Source organism: Wolffia australiana, chromosome 5, assembly GCF_029677425.1.
Source record: "Wolffia australiana isolate 7733 chromosome 5, ASM2967742v1".
In the NCBI taxonomy this organism is placed as follows: domain Eukaryota; kingdom Viridiplantae; phylum Streptophyta; class Magnoliopsida; order Alismatales; family Araceae; genus Wolffia; species Wolffia australiana.
The window spans coordinates 14,884,598-14,903,389 of NC_135839.1; the positions used below are offsets into that span (position 1 = coordinate 14,884,598).

The 18,792-nt window shown below is 48.0% G+C and overlaps 2 pseudogenes; both read left to right on the plus strand.

Annotated features, from left to right (window-relative positions):
* Positions 1 to 5,228: 5,228 nt before the first annotated feature.
* On the plus strand, positions 5,229 to 6,766 carry LOC144703405 (8-amino-7-oxononanoate synthase-like; annotated as a pseudogene).
* Positions 6,767 to 15,583: 8,817 nt separating this feature from the next.
* Positions 15,584 to 17,457, plus strand: LOC144703222 (8-amino-7-oxononanoate synthase-like; annotated as a pseudogene).
* Positions 17,458 to 18,792: the final 1,335 nt, after the last annotated feature.

The following is an 18,792-nucleotide window of genomic DNA, read 5'->3' on the forward strand; positions in this document are numbered from 1 at the left end:
TGTTTCCAACAAGATTATCATTTTTGCGCAAATCTGTGTGGATCTAGTAAAACACTGGTCTCAATCTGGTGGAAAATTAATGTTAAAATATCCCAGGCTGGGAGGAGGTTTTCTATATCAACGCACATATCAAATTCTGGTTTGAGCCTTTTGGAATAACCTCTTTATTGCTTTTTGTCGACCACCTACAATTTGTGAAATCTACATACACGTTTCTCTCATTTCGCGTTCATGTTTTATCCAAAGTACACCAAAATGCTTCTTCCGTGCATATGTCAATCTGCCGCTGATTCCAGAAATATCATCTACTCATAATTTACCATTTCGTCCTCTATTATCAGCGGACCCTCTTTCTCCACACTTAATTAATTAGAACTTTCAAAAAAACTATACTATTTATCGACCTGCGGCTTAAAAATCCTATCACATATACTTATCTGTATATATATACACACACACATATATAGACATATATATATGTGTATATATATAGTATGTGTGTGTGTGTCTTCACCTCGTTAACCTAAATACCATTAATAAATCGTTGCTTCTTGTTCATTTTGTTATTATTGACTTTCCTGTATGGTGTTGTTCTCATAGTTAGTTATCGTGAATACATAGATGCACTATCTCCACTTTGTTGATCCATCAATTTCCAATATCTACCTGTTCCATGTTTATTACAACCGAGCTATCAATTAGAGAAAGGTAACCATACTAAAGATATCTCCAACTACGGGTATTATCTCAAGTTCTCGCTCCTAGAGTATTACACTTAGGTCCAAATTAAAATCTCGAATGAAGGTTTTACTACCTATTTCCGTCTCTCTGATGTTGGGCGTGCGTCAATCGCATCGTCTGACGGGTAATTCACTAAGGTGAATGTAACTACGTGGCGCAAGTGACCTAGGTGGAGTGCGGGCAGGTCCGACTTGTGGAAAATCTGCGAGTCCAAGCTCCTGGGAGGCGACCGATGAGGAGGCGGTGACCTTGTGACCCTTGTCGGTGCGGCGGCGGCGATCACGCCGCGGGCGGAATAATTCCGTGGGGCTTGCATGTAACAGATAGGCTCGGCCCGTGTCTATGGAAGCACTCAACTCGTGATTTTCTGGATAAATCCTCTTACCTATTATAACCCCTTAGGTAGCGGAGCACAATCAAAAATATACTAAAGATGGTAATATGAAGGCGAGCAAGGAGCGACATACCTCGTCGATGAGGTTTCTCATCGTCGCATTCTTTGTCAATGCACAGACTGATGGAGGCAGGTTGGTGGTGCCGTGTCATTGATGGGCACGGCTTGGCACCAGCGGAGCAGGATCGCGACACGGGGCGTGGCGTCCTAGAAAGGCGAGGGCGAGGAGGCGTACAATGGCGAACCGGCCCGAGCTGTCGGCTGAGCCAGGAGGATCAATCAGATAATGAATCAACACGGCGGAGTCAACAGTGGATGCCATCGGCGACAGGCTGCCCTGGCAATCTAGGGTGGATCCGCAGTGGTCGCAAGAAGGCCTGAGGGCGTCGAGGCAGAGCCTTGGGGGTACACCGACTCGGAGAACCGTTGCAAGGAAAAGCCAAAGACCACTGACCGGTGCTGGCGTTGACCTTCGCCGAAGCATTCGCCATGAGCAGCCAACTGGAAGTGCGAGAACACATGCAAAGGTCAATGGGACCACAAAGAAGAACAACGTCGCCCCTTGGCTGCAGCGATCGGTGATGGCGCCTGCTTCTAATGCTTTCTCCCTTTCCCTTCCCTTCCCCCCTCTCCTCTTTCCTTCTTCCTTCTCTTTCTTAGTGTCCTACTCTCTTCTTCTCACATGAGACCTGGAAAGTGCCACTGCCAAACAAAGCAACCAGATCTGACTGTGAACGTCCCCATCATGGCCATCTTAATGGCGTGATGAGCCCCAACTCTAACAGCCCACATATGGGCCCAATAAGGGACCCTTTTACAACATTTGAAACATAGAAAAAGGCGTGGTAGGAAACTTAGACGATTGAAATAATATGATGGATAAAGCGCGGCGATACGGATGCGTCACGGCGAAGTATGGTGAACTCGTCGTGGCAAACCTGAAACATGAAATTGAATGACGAAAACCGATAATTAAAGCGAACATGTGCACAGGCGTGCTTTACCTGGGTATTTAAACCCAGCGTCTTCAGAGATGCTTTGACATGCGGTCGGGCTGGATACGAACCGGCAGTGGCGCTGATGATGGCAAAGATGACTCCGTTGCTGTTTCATCGATGTCGTTTGGGCGTGCCCCATCACACTCCCTTCACTTTAGTCGATAAATTTATTTTGTTCGATGCGTATGCTTTGCCTATAATATCTATAAAGAACAATGGCGATAAGAATGGTGAAAGCTTACAAGATATGGCATATATATACAAACCTTCCTCTCTGCCATCCTATCTATACTTGTTAGTACATATTACAGTATCCTAGGAATTTCAACCAAACATAAATCACCAATCAATAAATTATACCTAACCTATCACTTTTCATTAGCTTGCGATTTAAGTCGTGTTACTCTCCATATTATTACCTTTTTCTTCCTAATCGAAACTTCAGAGCTAGATCCATCTCTCAAGGCCATTCCTGTGGGGCGACCTCACCCACCAGTGGGCGTGCCTTGCTGAGTTTTGATGATTTTATAATTTATTTGATGAAGGTAAAATTAATTCTAGCGTCGTGAAAAGGACACCATGATTTGCGTTTGTCAAATACCATCCAGGGATTCGTGCAGACCTATTTGGTTAACACTCTCGCATGAAAAACCCATTATAGAAAGTTCGCGTCACAAATGATAATGTTTAGGAGATCATCCATGCTCATCGTAAGAGCTAGAATAGGTAGTGCTGCTCTTCCAATATATTTCTATATCCTTCTCGAGCATCCTTCAGATAGGAATATCGTGAACACATGATTAATGGTAGTGACTTACGACCTGTGATATGTCTGTCATTCACTTAGATATTTCAGGTATTCATGAGCTTAGATTTAAGAACTTCACCTGCACTATAATGGAAGTATTTGGTGTCAATGAATGTTGACAGAGATGTAAACATATCAAGTGGGGTCATACCACATATATTTGTGGATTGTTGTGGCCTTTTGTTGGTGCATGGATTTTTTTATGTTTATTCTCATCTGCTTGTATCCACTACTTCCCATGCCTTTTGAACGGAGTCAGCACACAAAAGTCGGCATTTGATTTTCACGTAAATACCAGCATGTTTGGCATCATTCGAGGCGATATTATTAATTCAGTGAAGTATATTTTTGTGTTTTCATAGTCGTCAAGGTCAGGTCAGTTAAACCGCTCTATTTTAGATGGGAAAAAGAGGGTTTTTAATTGCAGTGAGTGAGAGGAAGGTTCAGAGGTCAATGTTCATCTGGCGTTCTCTGTTGTTGTTCAATCTAAATACATTAAACTCTAAGCTCATATAATAATGGAAACCTAAATAATTTTGATGTATTAGATGCCGCCAATCTACGGGGTGTATTGAGTTTTTTTGACAGAATTGACGGGCCATTCATCCTTAATGTAGCTAGAATGATAGACAGCGTTAAAAACGTTTTCCACATCATAAATGGCGTGGAGTTGACTTGGGAAAAGTAAGACTTCTGAAGAAGTGATAAAGGTGATAGGAAATTATGACGAATACGATAGTCGGCGTCATCCGGAATTACGGATTGATGCTTTGTTGCCTAACGTCAATGCTTGGTGTGCTCAAGCGATTCTGAATTGACGTACATGATCTGACGTGAAAAAACATGCACGTTTAAAGATGTGTTACCATTTTAAAGTTGTCAAAACTGTACATGTTAGCCCATGCTCTAAGTGTGATCCTAGCTCATTTAACGTAAAAGCTTTGAAGAATTTTCAAGGCCATGGACTTACGCCTGCGGAATAAAGGTCCAAACATAGATTCGACGTGGCTTGCGATCAATATCTCATTTGGCGGTCGTCCCGTAGCGTTATAAACATCTGATCGTCTCAAAAAAGATAAATATACTCGTATTTCGACGGCATCCTCGAGGAACTAACGGGTCGGGGCGTACTGGCACCCGACGATTGTTAACCTGCCGTCAGGCCACGTCCTGGGTCATCGTCTTTGGCCTGTTTGATACGACCAGTGGTTCTCTGAAACGACGGATACGAGGCGGACCTCAGCGCAGCGTTCATCTTGCAGCTGTCGGACAGTAGCTTTCAACCATCGCCTTTCGAAATTGTGATCGGTGATGTGCGAAGAAGGTTGACGAGGCGGAGGCGGAGTTCAAAAGCCCGTCATATGATGAGCGGTACAGTCGCGGGTTCCGTGGGATGAGTCCGCGGACCGATCTTCCCGAATGAAACAGTCTTTGGCCCGGCCCAAGTCGTATTTGTTTCCGGAAAGGCTGGAGATTATCAGCAATATACTCGGTTGGTGGATAGTCTCGCGCCCTTCTCGGGGCCCTGCCCTGCCTCTGCGCCGGCTGCATGCGCTGAAGCGGAAGTAAGCCTGCACACTTTCAAAGGACGTGAACTATACCGCTGGCGCTCCTCCGATGGCCGCCCACTCTTTTGGATAGACTAGAGGTGAAGTCGGGGGGCAAATCGTTTCACAGGCAAAGTCAAGTTTCGCGTTTCGTGTTGCGGGGTCCGCCAGAGTTCCCTTATTTTGACGAGTTAATTAGCATAATTAGCACACCTCGTTGGCCGCGAGTCTTCGACCGAGTAGAAGTCGAACATAATTGGCATAATCAGCGTCGTCGACCGAGGGTAGAAGCCGAACATAATTGGCACTCCAATGAAGGGACCCAGGACAGCCTCGGGAGAGCTGTCAAAGAAATCAAAGGTGCCGGCGCCGGCGCCGGCCACCCAAGACAGCATCGTCATAGTTTTCGGAAGCAGACGGCGACGGCGGCCCGTTCCGCATAAATAACCCTCCCGTGCACCGGCCAGTGCTACAACCGCGAAGCCGTTCTTCGTCCTCCCTAAGGTCGACCGACGGCTGGCCCAAGTTTTCCGCCCGGCCTGCCGGAAAAGCCCATATCTGCCATTCGCCTGCGCAAGGAGTTGAGATGGCATCGGTATCTGCCACGTGGGAGGAATCGGTGGACAGAGCGCTTGCGGAGGTAGGGCCAAGTTTTGGCGTACTTGCCCAAGATGTGCCTCCCAGGGTGAACGCCGAGGACGATCCTTGGCCAACATCCGGACGTTAGAAGGTCCCGGACCATGGGACCGCACCTTGCTGGACGTGGAGGTGGAGAGTCCACGGCTGGAGCTAGCAGCGACGAGGAGCCGGTAAGAAGGAAGATGGTTCTCTTCTCCGGCAACGACTACCTCAACCTCAGCGGCCACCCCGCTGTGCGCGAGCCTCCATCAAGGTACGCTCTACATCAACGTTTGCGTCGTCTAGTGCATCGCATGAGAGGACCTACTCGTGGCGCAGGCGTCAAAGGCTTTCGGGATGGGTCCGAGGTCAGCGGCACTGATCAGCGGGCACACAGAGTACCACCGGCGACTGGAGACGCTGCTGGCGGAGCTGCACCGCAAGGAGGCGTGCGTCATAACGCCGACGGGGTTCGCAGCCAACACAGCCTTGTTCGCAGCGCTGGGCGCCGTGGCCTCCATCAATGCCGCATCCGCGCGGCCGACTACGCTTGAGAAGATTGCCGTTTTCTCCGATGCCTGAACCATGCGTCCATCATTGACGGCCTCCAGATGATGGAGCGCCACCGCCAGGCCGTCGTCTCCGTCTACAGGCACAACGACATGCAGCACCTGGACCTCCTGCTCACCAACTGCGCCAGCGAGAAGAAGGTCGTCGTCACCGACAGGTAGGTGGTGGACCTATGCATGTTGCGTCTGCCCTGCTCTCTTTACGATCGCTCACACACCCGTGCCCTTGGTGGATTTCTTTCTTGCGCAGCCTGTTCAGCATGGAAGGACTTTGCACCGATGCTCGAGCTGGTGGAGCTCGAAAAAGCACGGCTTCTTGCTCGTCGTCGACGAAGTAGGTCCTCCGAACTCTACGCGCATCTTCCGATATACTCCGGGCGTCTCCCCTTCTTAGTTCTTACGCCCGTCCCGTCGCGGAAACCTCTCAGGCACATACAACGCTTGTTTGCGGTAAGACTGGCGGCGGGTGGGAGAGCTCTATGACATCCAGGACCATCTCGACATCATCGTCGGCACACTCAGCAAGGCCACCGGATGTCTCGGGGTACATCGCCTGCAGCGACAAATTTGGAAACCTTGTCCGTGGATTTGGTCGCCCCAACATGTTCACGACTGCCACCCCATTGCCGGTCGTTGCGGCCTGTTATGGTAAGCCCCCCGTTGCGCAACATGCCCGCCACTTGCGCTCGTTCTCTTCCCTCCCCAGAGCGCTGCGCACAAATGACGAGGATAACGACCCCTCCTAACCTTTCGCCAAATCTCGCGCAGCTGCGGTGACGGTGGCCAGGAAGGAGGGATGGCGCAGGCAGGCTGTTTGGAGAAAAGTGCAAGATTTTGCGGCAATGACTAAGCACCCGCCAGCAGCCCCATCCTCTCTCGTTGTTGGCTCCGAGGCCACAGCCCTCCGGGCCAGCGAGCATATGCTCAAGCGCGGCTTCCTCGTGACTGCCATCCGCCCCCCAGCTGTGGCGTCCGACGCTTGTCGGTGAGCTCCCCCTCACTTACTCTCCTTCTTGCCTTGCTGGCCTCCCTATTTCCCCTCCCCATGACGCGACGGTATCTTCTGTTTCCAGATTAAGGGTCACCCTCACTGCGGCCCATACCTCGGAAGAACTCGAAGCTCGTAGCAGCACTCGCCGAATGCATCCCTGGTCTCCATCGGCCTGCAGATCTTCTTGCGGCGAGGCTCTAATCAACTCGGGATGCCGTAGAAACATGCGAGGAAGACAGCTCGTGAAGTTACTCGGCGCTCTGCCAGCTGATTTCAGGACAGCCACACAGCACGATCATTATTTGTTCTTTTGATTTGTTTTTAATTCAGATGCGTATTCGTTGCACTCCACCTTATTTTTATGTCCAGTTAATATAGCTGATCGCTGGGATATCCCTGCCAAACGAACAAAGAGGAAGAGTGTCCAAAGAGAGGAGTGCGAGAAATTGTCAGGAGAGATGCCTAATAACGGTCGTGATTTTTCTCTTCATATCTCTCGTCTTCAACTGTTCTCTCTCTTCGGGCGCATTCCTCTGCCCGCGCTACATAACTCGTTATTTCCGTCCTGGATGTCAGGCGTTTTCTTAAGACACACAGAGAGAAAGAAAAAACCGTGATAGGCAAAGAGAGAACGATACCCAGGAAGAGAAAGACAGCACGCAACCGAGAAAGAGGAGCGGATGAGAGAAAGAGAGAGCGTCAATGAGAGACTGGGTGATTGAGAGAAGGCAAGATAGATAGAGAAAATGATTATGAGAAAGAGGGACAGAAGGCGAATCAGACAGACAGGCACAGAGAGAGGGGCAGAGAGAGAGAGAAAGACAGAGAGAGAGAGAGAGAGAGAGATAGATAGATATATATATATAGAGAGAGAGAGAGATAGAGAGCGAGAGAGAGAGAGCGAGAGAGAGAGAGAGAGAGAGAGAGAGAGAGAGAGTGCAGGAAAGAGAGAAACATAGAGTGAACAAGGGCTGGCTAACTGAAGGGAGAGGGCAACAGGAGGCGCCCCTCAGCAGCGGCAGCGCCGGCAACTTTCGATGGCTGAGGGCAAACCTGCGGAAAAAACACTCAAAGGAAACCTTTCTTCAAATAAAAGTCGCCATCTAAACCTTGGAGAGTTTGGGATCTTATAGATCCATGGAGGGGGAGAAAGAAAGTGGGAAGATATGGAGAGGAGGGTGGCTGCAGTTAAGACTCTAATGGTTTGGATCCTCCACGGACACGTACGTGGGTCGTTCGGGTCGCAGTCCTGGGTGCGATCGTCGCGGAATCTCGCCCACTCTCTCCATATTTCTATCTCTCTCACTCTAGCTCCCTCCCGCTCTTACTCTCTCCCTCTCTCAGTCTCTCCCGCTGCCCCACCCTCATTCTTTCCCTCTCCCCCTCTCCCTGTGTCAATCTCTCGCTCTCTCTTCCTCTCAGTCTCACAATCTCCCTCCCTTCCTCTATTCATCTCCCTGTGTTACACTCTCCCGCTCATATTATCTCCATCCTGAGCTACCTCATTCTCAATCTTTCCTCTTCCAATCTCCTTCTCTTACGCCAACACTATATTACTGGAGTGTCGGGTCGATTTTGCACACTCTTTATTCAGTTGGGGATCCGAGAAAATTCGACATTGGTTGTGCCTATAAAATGTTCCTTCGACTTTGGTTTCTCTCTCTCTCTCTCTCTCTCTCTCTCTCTCTCTCTCTCTTTTCTCTCTCTCTCTCTTTTCTCTCTCTCTCTCTCTCTCTCCTCCCTCTCTCTCTCTCTCTCTCTCTCTCTCTCTCTCTCTCCCTCCCTCCCTCCCTCCCTCTCTCCCTCCCTCCCTCTCTCCCTCTATCTATCTATTTCTCTTTTCCTCTCTCCCTTTCTCTGTCCCTCTCCCTCTACCTTTCTCCCTATTTCCCTCTCACTCTTTCTCTATCTCTTTCTATTTATCTATCTATCTCTCTTCCTTTATCTCTCTCTCTCTATATATATATATCTGTCTCTGTGGCTCTCTCCCCTAACTCTCTGTTGTTATCTTTATGCCCCGCTGGTTTTCTTTGTCTCTCTCACGGTCTCCCTCTTACCATATCTCCCTTTGGATTTCTCTGTCTCCCCCGCTCACATTCTCAGCCTCTCTATTTCTCGAAATCTCCCCCTTTCAAACTCCCTCCCTCTCCATCTCTTCCATCCTTCCCCTCTCACTCTTCTCATCTCTCTCTCTCTCACCCTATTTAAAGAATCTTTAACGGCTCTTTTGATCAATCCTGGGTTTGGTTGATTCCATTATAGGAGAATACGTACAATTTTACTATTGGATAGATTAAGCAGAGATTCAGCACCTAAGAGGAAGATCAATTCTGTGAGGTCCTTCCTTTGGTTAAGTGCGACAAACAAAAACAGGATGAGGTTGATTCCCAAGATGCATTTTTTATCTTCCTCAATGGCCGCTATTCACATAAGGTGAGAGGCTGACAAATGATCATCTGCTACTGATACAACTTGAGAAATTCTATAGAATCCTACAAAAAATAAAAGTATTTGTAACAACATTACAGCGAAGACAGTCGATAAAGCTAGATTAATCCAAAACATGACCCAAATCAAATATAACCCCTACGGGTTATAGGAAATGTCTCAGTCGGTCCTTTTAACAACTAGATCCCATCGCGACTATGAATATGGATTTCACTACTGATCAGATAGGAAATAATACTATGAATCATATAACTACACAAAAATATGCCATAAACAACATATATCTAATTTGAAAAAAGTGAAAAAGCTGGTTTGATTCTATTTTTTCCTCGATTAGAGATATCCATCAATCAGAATCGTAATGCCAAATAATGGTCCAATGGGTACAATAACGAGGAACATTGGAATGATTGGTTTGTAATAGGGAACCATTTTCAATTACTCTCTCATGGATTTGTATTCATCAATATTCGGTTGGTCCATGGCTACAGACAAACAATATTTGCCTAAATCATTTAAACTCTTTTGTCCAAGGCCCTTTACTTTTTGTATATGTCGCTTTGTCTCTCTCCTGTACAAGACACTTCCTTTTTTGTGAGTACTGGAAACAGCCCCATTCATTGGTCAAAGGTAACATCTATGAATTCAAAGGTACAAACGGTCAACTCTAAAGTCAGTAGTTAAAATCCATCAGTATTCATATCGTTCTTGGAATAAGCGAAGGCCCTTCTTGGTCTCAAAGCACAAAATTCTTGAAAAATGGGAGAGTAACATAATCATTTGATTCCAACAAGATTATCAGTTTCGCGCAAATCTGTGTGGATCTAGTAAAACACTGGTCTCAATCTGGTGGAAAATTAATGTTAAAATATCCCAGGCTGGGATGAGTTTTTCTAAATCAACGCACATATCAAATTCTGATTTGAGCCTTTTGGAATAACCTCTTTATTGCTTTTGTCGACCACCTACAATTTGTGAAATCTACATACACGTTTCTCTCATTTAGCGTTCATGTTTTATCAAAGTACACCAAAATGCTTCTTCCGTGCATATGTCAATCTGCCGCTGATTCCAGAAATATCATCTACTCATAATTTACCATTTAGTCCTCTATTATCAGCCGGACCCCTCTTTCTCCACACTTAATTCAGTAGAACTTTCAAAATAATTATCCTATTTATCGACCTGCGGCTTAAAATCCTATCACATATACTTATCTGTATATATATACACACACATATATAGACATATATATATGTGTATATATATAGGTATGTGTGTGTGTGTCTTCACCTCGTTAACCTAAATACCATTAATAAATCGTTGCTTCTTGTTCATTTTGTTATTATTGACTTTCCTGTATGGTGTTGTTCTCATAGTTAGTTATACGTGAATACATAGATGCACTATCTCCACTTTGTTGATCCGCATCAATTTCCAATATCTACCTGTTCCATGTTTACATTACAACCGAGCTATCAATTAGAAAGGTAACCATACTAAAGATATCTCCAACTACGGGTATTATCTCAAGTTCTCGCTCCTAGAGTATTACACTTAGGTCCAAATTAAAATCTCGAATGAAGGTTTTACTACCTATTTCCGTCTCTCTGATGTTGGGCGTCGTCAATCGCATCGTCTGACGGGTAATTCACTAAGGTGAATGTAACTACGTGGCGCAAGTGACCTAGGTGGAGTGTACGGGCAGGTCCGACTTGTGGAAAATCTGCCGAGTCCAAGCTCCTGGGAGGCGACCGATGAGGAGGCGGTGACCTTGTGACCCTTGTCGGTGCGGCGGCGGCGATCACGCGCGGAGCGGAATAATTCCGTAGGGGCTTGCATGTAACAGATAGGCTCGGCCCGTGTCTATGGAAGCACTCAACTCGTGATTTTCTGGATAAATCCTCTTACCTATTATAACCCCTTGGTAGCGGAGCACAATCAAAAATATACTAAAGATGGTAATATGAAGGCGAGCAAGGGAGCGACATACCTGCGTCGATGAGGTTTCTCATCGTCGCATTCTTTGTCAATGCACAGACTGATGGAGGCAGGTTGGTGGTGCCGTGTCATTGATGGGCGCGGCTTGGCACCAGCGGAGCAGGATCGCGACACGGGGCGTGGCGTCCTAGAAAGGCGGGCGAGGAGGAGGCGTACAATGGCGAACGGCCCGAGCTAATCGGCTGAGCCAGGAGGATCAATCAGATAATGAATCAACACGGACGAGTCAACGGTGGATGCCATCGACGACAGGCTGCCCTGGCAATCTAGGGTGGATCCGCGGTGGTGGTCGCAAGAAGGCCTGAGGCGTCGAGGCAGAGCCTTGAGGGTACACCGACTCGGAGAACCGTTGCAAGGAAAAGCCAAAGACCACTGACCGGTGCTGGCGTTGACCTTCGCCGAAGCATTCGCCATGAACGCCCAACTGGAAGATGCGAGAACACATGCAAAGGTCAATGGGACCACAAAGAAGGGCAACGTCGCCTTGGCTGCAGCGATCGGTGATGACGCCTGCTTCTAATGCTTTCTCCCTTTCCTTCCCTTCCTCCTCTCCTCTTTCCTTCTTCCTTCTCTTTCTTAGTGTCCTACTCTCTTCTTCTCACATGAGACCTGGAAAGTGCCACTGCCAAACAAAGCAACCAGATCTGACTGTGAGCGTCCCCATCATGGCCATCTTAATGGCGTGATGAGCCAACTCTAACAGCCCACATATGGGCCCAATAAGGGACCCTTTTACAACATTTGAAACATAGAAAAAGGCGTGGTAGGAAACTTAGAACGATTCAAATAATATGATGGATAAAGCAGCGGCGATACGGATGCGTCACGGCAGTATGGTGAACTCGTCGTGGCAAACACGAAACATGAAATTGAATGACGAAAACCGATAATTAAAGCGCGAACATGTGCACAGGCGTGCTTTACCTGGGGTATTTAAAGCGTCTTCAGAGATGCTTTGACATGCGGTCGGGCTGGATACGAACGGCAGTGGCGCTGATGATGGCAAAGATGACTCCGTTGCTGTTTCATCGATGTCGTTTGGCGTGCCCCATCTCACTCCCTTCACTTTAGTCGATAAATTTATTTTGTTCCGATGCGTATGCTTTGCCTATAATATCTATAAAGAACAATGACGATAAGAATGGTGAAAGCTTACAAGATATGGCATATATATACAAACCTTCCTCTCTGCCATCCTATCTATACTTGTTAGTACATATTACAGTATCATAGGAATTTCAACCAAACATAAATCACCCATCAATAAATTATACCTATCCTATCACTTTTCATTATCTTGCGTTTTGATTCGTGTTACTCTCCATATTATTACCTTATTCTTCCTAATCCAAACTTCAAAGCTAGATCCATCTCTCAAGGCCATTCCTGTGGGACGACCTCACCCAGTGGGCGTGCCTTGCTGAGTTTTGATGATTTTATAATTTATTTGATGAAGGTAAAATTAATTCTAGCGTCGTGAAAAGGACACCATGATTTGCGTTTGTCAAATACCATCCAGGGATTCGTGCAGACCTATTTGGTTAACACTCTACGCATGAAAAACCCATTATAGAAAGTTCGCGTCACAAATGATAATGTTTAGGAGATCATCCATGCTCATCGTAAGAGCTAGAATAGGTAGTGCTGCTCTTCCAATATATTTCTATATCCTTCTCGAGCATCCTTCAGATAGGAATATCGTGAACACATGATTAATGGTAGTGACTTACGACCTGTGATATGTCTGTCATTCACTTAGATATTTCAGGTATTCATGAGCTTAGATTTAAGAACTTCACCTGCACTATAATGGAAGTATTTGGTGTCAATGAATGTTGACAGAGATGTAAACATATCAAGTGGGAATAAGATTTTTTATGTAGTTTACTTGGAGGCCAGATATATTATTAAACATTATAACTTTTTCGTAGCTGATTAGGTACCAAGAAACAGGTGGAGAGGGAAATACAGAAAATAACAGGAGGGACGAAACCTTTAATTGAGAATCAAGTTGAAAGTACCGCCCAAGAGAAAAGTACGTGAAAGACAATTAACGTGCAACATTAACGATGAAGGGGAAAGCAGCAAATTATGAGACCGAAGACAAAGTTTGGGGAAACAATTGGGTATGACACGGAAATAAATTATGGAAAGGTGCTTTACAATGACATAGAGATAAATCTCAATCTTAATTCCATTGGAGTCTTCGGTCATAAAAATATTCTCAATTAAAAACATCAAACGAAAAACAAAACCATAACTTCGTGGAAGAATTTTGAAAAACAACACAACGGAGATTAATCAAAAACATTAACCTTCTCTCCCTTTGATAAAATAATGTCTCATAATAAAAAGTAGGAGGGGCAAAAGAAGATAAGGAACTTGGCTCAGGATTATGTATATTTTATAACTGCGACCAGTGAGAGATAGATGGTCTGTGTGCGAGGTAGAAGGAATCAAATTAGGAAACATCGTAAGATATATAGAAAGCGACAGAGATAGAGACAGAGAGATAGAGAGGGGTCATACCACATATATTTGTGGATTGTTGTGGCCTTTGTTGGTGCATGGATTTTTTTATGTTTATTCTCATCTGCTTGTATCCACTACTTCCCATGCCTTTTGAACGAAGTCAGCACACAAAAGTCGGCATTTGATTTTCACGTAAATACCAGCATGTTTGGCATCATTCGAGGCGATATTATTAATTCAGTGAAGTATATTTTTGTGTTTTCATAGTCGTCAAGGTCAGGTCAGTTAAACCGCTCTATTTTAGATGGGAAAAGAGGGTTTTTAATTGCAGTGAGTGAGAGGGGAAGGTTCAGAGGTCAATGTTCATCTGGCGTTCTCTGTTGTTGTTCAATCTAAATACATTAAACTCTAAGCTCATATAATAATGGAAACCTAAATAATTTTGATGTATTAGATGCCGCCAATCTGCGGGGTGTATTGAGTTTTTTTGACAGAATTGACGGGCCATTCATCCTTAATGTAGCTAGAATGATAGACAGCGTTAAAAAAACGTTTTCCACATCATAAATGGCGTGGGAGTTGACTTGGGACAAGAATTCTGAAGAAGTGATAAAGGTGATAGGAAATTATGACGAATACGATAGTCGGCGTCATCCGGAATTACGGATTGATGCTTTGTTGCCTAACGTCAATGCTTGGTGTGCTCAAGCGATTCTGAATTGACGTACATGATCTGACGTGAAAAAAACATGCACGTTTAAAGATGTGTTACCATTTTAAAGTTGTCAAAAACTGTACATGTTAGCCCATGCTCTAAGTGTGATCCTAGCTCATTTAACGTAAAAAGCTTTGAAGAATTTTCAAGGCCATGGACTTACGCCTGCGGAATAAAGGTCCAAACATAGATTCGACGTGGCTTGCGATCAATATCTCATTTGGCGGTCGTCCCGTAGCGTTATAAACATCTGATCGTCTCAAAAAAGATAAATATACTCGTATTTCGACGGCATCCTCGAGGAACTAACGGGTCGGGGCGTACTGGCACCCGACGATTGTTAACCTTGCCGTCAGGCCACGTCCTGGGTCATCGTCTTTGGCCTGTTTGATACGACCAGTGGTTCTCTGAAACGACGGATACGAGGCGGACCTCAGCGCAGCGTTCATCTTGCAGCTGTCGGACAGTAGCTTTCAACCATCGCCTTTCGAAATTGTGATCGGTGATGTGCGAAGAAGGTTGACGAGGCGGAGGCGGAGTTCAAAAGCCCGTCATATGATGAGCGGTACAGTCGCGGGTTCCGTGGGATGAGTCCGCGGACCGATCTTCCAGAATGAAACAGTCTTTGGCCCGGCCCAAGTCGTATTTGTTTCCGGAAAGGCTGGAGATTATCAGCAATATACTCGGTTGGTGGATAGTCTCGCGCCCTTCTCGGGGCCCTGCCCTGCCTCTGCGCCGGCTGCATGCGCTGAACCGGAAGGAAGCCTGCACACTTTCAAAGGACGTGAACTATACCGCTGGCGCTCCTCCGATGGCCGCCCACTCTTTTGGATAGACTAGAGGTGAAGTCGGGGGGCAAATCGTTTCACAGGCAAAGTCAGAAGTTTCGCGTTTCGTGTTGCGGGGGTCCGCCAGAGTTCCCTTATTTTGACGAGTTAATTAGCATAATTAGCACACCCTCGTTGGCCGCGAGTCTTCGACCGAGTAGAAGTCGAACATAATTGGCATAATCAGCGTCGTCGACCGAGGGTAGAAGCCGAACATAATTGGCACTCAATGAAGGGACCCAGGACAGCCTCGGGAGAGAGCTGTCAAAGAAATCAAAGGTGCCGGCGCCGGCGCCAGCCACCCAAGACGGCATCGTCATAGTTTTCGGAAGCAGACGGCGACGGCGGCGTTCCGCATAAATAACCCTCCCGTGCACCGGCCAGTGCTACAACCGCGAAGCCGTTCTTCGTCCTCCCTAAGGTCGACCGACGGCTGGCCAAGTTTTCCCGCCCGGCCTGCCGGAAAAGCCCATATCTGCCATTCGCCTGCGCAAGGAGTTGAGATGGCATCGGTATCTGCCACGTGGGAGGAATCGGTGGACAGAGCGCTTGCGGAGGGGGGTAGGGCCAAGTTTTTGGCGTACTTGCCCAAGATGTGCCTCCCCAGGGTGAACGCCGAGGACGATCCCTTGGCCAACATCCGGACGTTAGAAGGTCCCGGACCATGGGACCGCACCTTGCTGGACGTGGAGGTGGAGGAGTCCACGGCTGGAGCTAGCAGCGACGGGGAGCCGGTAAGAAGGAAGATGGTTCTCTTCTCCGGCAACGACTACCTCAACCTCAGCGGCCACCCCGCTGTGCGCGAGGCCTCCATCAAGGTACGCTCTACATCAACGTTTGCGTCGTCTAGTGCATCGCATGAGAGGACCTACTCGTGGCGCAGGCGTCAAAGGCTTTCGGGATGGGTCCGAGGTCAGCGGCACTGATCAGCGGGCACACAGAGTACCACCGGCGACTGGAGACGCTGCTGGCGGAGCTGCACCGCAAGGAGGCGTGCGTCATAACGCCGACGGGGTTCGCAGCCAACACAGCCTTGTTCGCAGCGCTGGGCGCCGTGGCCTCCATCAATGCCGCATCCGCGCGGCCGACTACGCTTGAGAAGATTGCCGTTTTCTCCGATGCCTGAACCATCCGTCCATCATCCACCGCCCCCAGATGACGGAGCGCCACCGCCAGGCCGTCGTCTCCGTCTACAGGCACAACGACATGCAGCACCTGGACCTCCTGCTCACCAACTGCGCCAGCGAGAAGAAGGTCGTCGTCACCGACAGGTAGGTGGTGGACCTATGCATGTTGCGTCTGCCCTGCTCTCTTTACGATCGCTCACACCCGTGCCCTTGGTGGATTTCTTTCTTGCGCAGCCTGTTCAGCATGGAAGGGGACTTTGCACCGATGCTCGAGCTGGTGGAGCTCCGAAAAAAGCACGGCTTCTTGCTCGTCGTCGACGAAGTAGGTCCTCCGAACTCTACGCGCATCTTCCGATATACTCCGGGCGTCTCCTTCTTAGTTCTTACGCCCGTCCCGTCGCGGAAACCTCTCAGGCACATACAACGCTTGTTTGCGGTAAGACTGGCGGCGGAGTGGGAGAGCTCTATGACATCCAGGACCATCTCGACATCATCGTCGGCACACTCAGCAAGGCCACCGGATGTCTCGGGGTACATCGCCTGCAGCGACAAATTTGGAAACCTTGTCCGTGGATTTGGTCGCCCCAACATGTTCACGACTGCCACCCCATTGCCGGTCGTTGCGGCCTGTTATGGTAAGCCCCCGTTGCGCAACATGCCCGCCACTTGCGCTCGTTCTCTTCCTCCCCAGAGCGCTGCGCACAAATGACGAGGATAACGACCTCCTAACCTTTCGCCAAATCTCGCGCAGCTGCGGTGACGGTGGCCAGGAAGGAGGATGGCGCAGGCAGGCTGTTTGGAGAAAAGTGCAAGATTTTGCGGCAATGACTAAGCACCCCGCCAGCAGCCCCATCCTCTCTCTCGTTGTTGGCTCCGAGGCCACAGCCCTCCGGGCCAGCGAGCATATGCTCAAGCGCGGCTTCCTCGTGACTGCCATCCGCCCCCCAGCTGTGTCGTCCGACGCTTGTCGGTGAGCTCCCCTCACTTACTCTCCTTCTTGCCTTGCTGGCCTCCTATTTCCCCTCCCCATGACGCGACGGTATCTTCTGTTTCCAGATTAAGGGTCACCCTCACTGCGGCCCATACCTCGGAAGAACTCGAGAAGCTCGTAGCAGCACTCGCCGAATGCATCCCTGGTCTCCATCGGCCTGCAGATCTTCTTGCGGCGAGGCTCTAATCAACTCGGGATGCCGTAGAAACATGCGAGGACAGACAGCTCGTGAAGTTACTCGGCGCTCTGCCAGCTGATTTCAGGACAGCCACACAGCACGATCATTATTTGTTCTTTTGATTTGTTTTTTAATTCAGATGCGTATTCGTTGCACTCCACCTTATTTTTTATGTCCAGTTAATATAGCTGATCGCTGGGATATCCCTGCCAAACGAACAAAGAGGAAGAGTGTCCAAAGAGAGGGAGTGCGAGAAATTGTCAAGGAGAGATGCCTAATAACGGTCGTGATTTTTTCTCTTCATATCTCTCGTCTTCAACTGTTCTCTCTCTTCGGTCGCATTCCTCTGCCCGCGCTACATAACTCCTTCTTTCCGTCCTGGATGTCAGGCGTTTTTTCTTAAGACACAGAGAGAAAGAGAAAACCGTGATAGGCAAAGAGAGAACGATACCCAGGAAGAGAAAGACAGCACGCAACCGAGAAAGAGGGAGCGGATGAGAGAAAGAGAGAGCGTCAATGAGAGACTGGGTGATTGAGAGAAGGCAAGATAGATAGAGAAAATGATTATGAGAAAGAGGGACAGAAGGCGAATCGGACAGACCGGGACAGAGAGCGGGGCAGAGAGAGAGAGAGAGAGAGAGAGAGAGAGAGAGAGAGAGAGATATATATATAGAGAGAGAGAGAGAGATAGAGAGCGAGAGAGAGAGAGCGAGAGAGAGAGAGCGAGAGAGAGAGAGAGAGAGAGAGTGCAGGAACGAGAGAAACATAGAGTGAACAAGGGCGGGCTAACTGAAGGGAGATGGCAACAGGAGGGCGCCCCTCAACGGCGGCAGCGCCAGCAACTTTCGATGGCTGAGGCAAACCTGCGGAAAAAAACACTCAAAAGGAAACCTTTCTTCAAATAAAAGTCGCCATCTAAACCTTGGAGAGTTTGGGATCTTATAGATCCATGGAGGGGGAGAAAGAAAGTGGGAAGATATGGAGAGGAGGGTGGCTGCAGTTAAGACTCTAATGGTTTGGATCCTCCACGGACACGTACGTGGGTCGTTCGGGTCGCAGTCCTGGGTGCGAGCGTCGCGGAATCTCGCCCGCTCTCTCCGTGTTTCTATCTCTCTCACTCTAGCTCCCTCCCGCTCTTACTCTCTCTCTCTCACTCTCTCCCGCTGCCCCACCCTCATTCTTTCCCTCTCCCCCTCTCCCTGTGTCAATCTCTCGCTCTCTCTTCCTCTCAGTCTCACAATCTCCCTCCCTTCCTCTATTCATCTCCCTGTGTTACACTCTCCCGCTCATATTATCTCCATCCTGAGCTACCTCATTCTCAATCTTTCCTCTTCCAATCTCCTTCTCTTACGCCAACACTATATTAC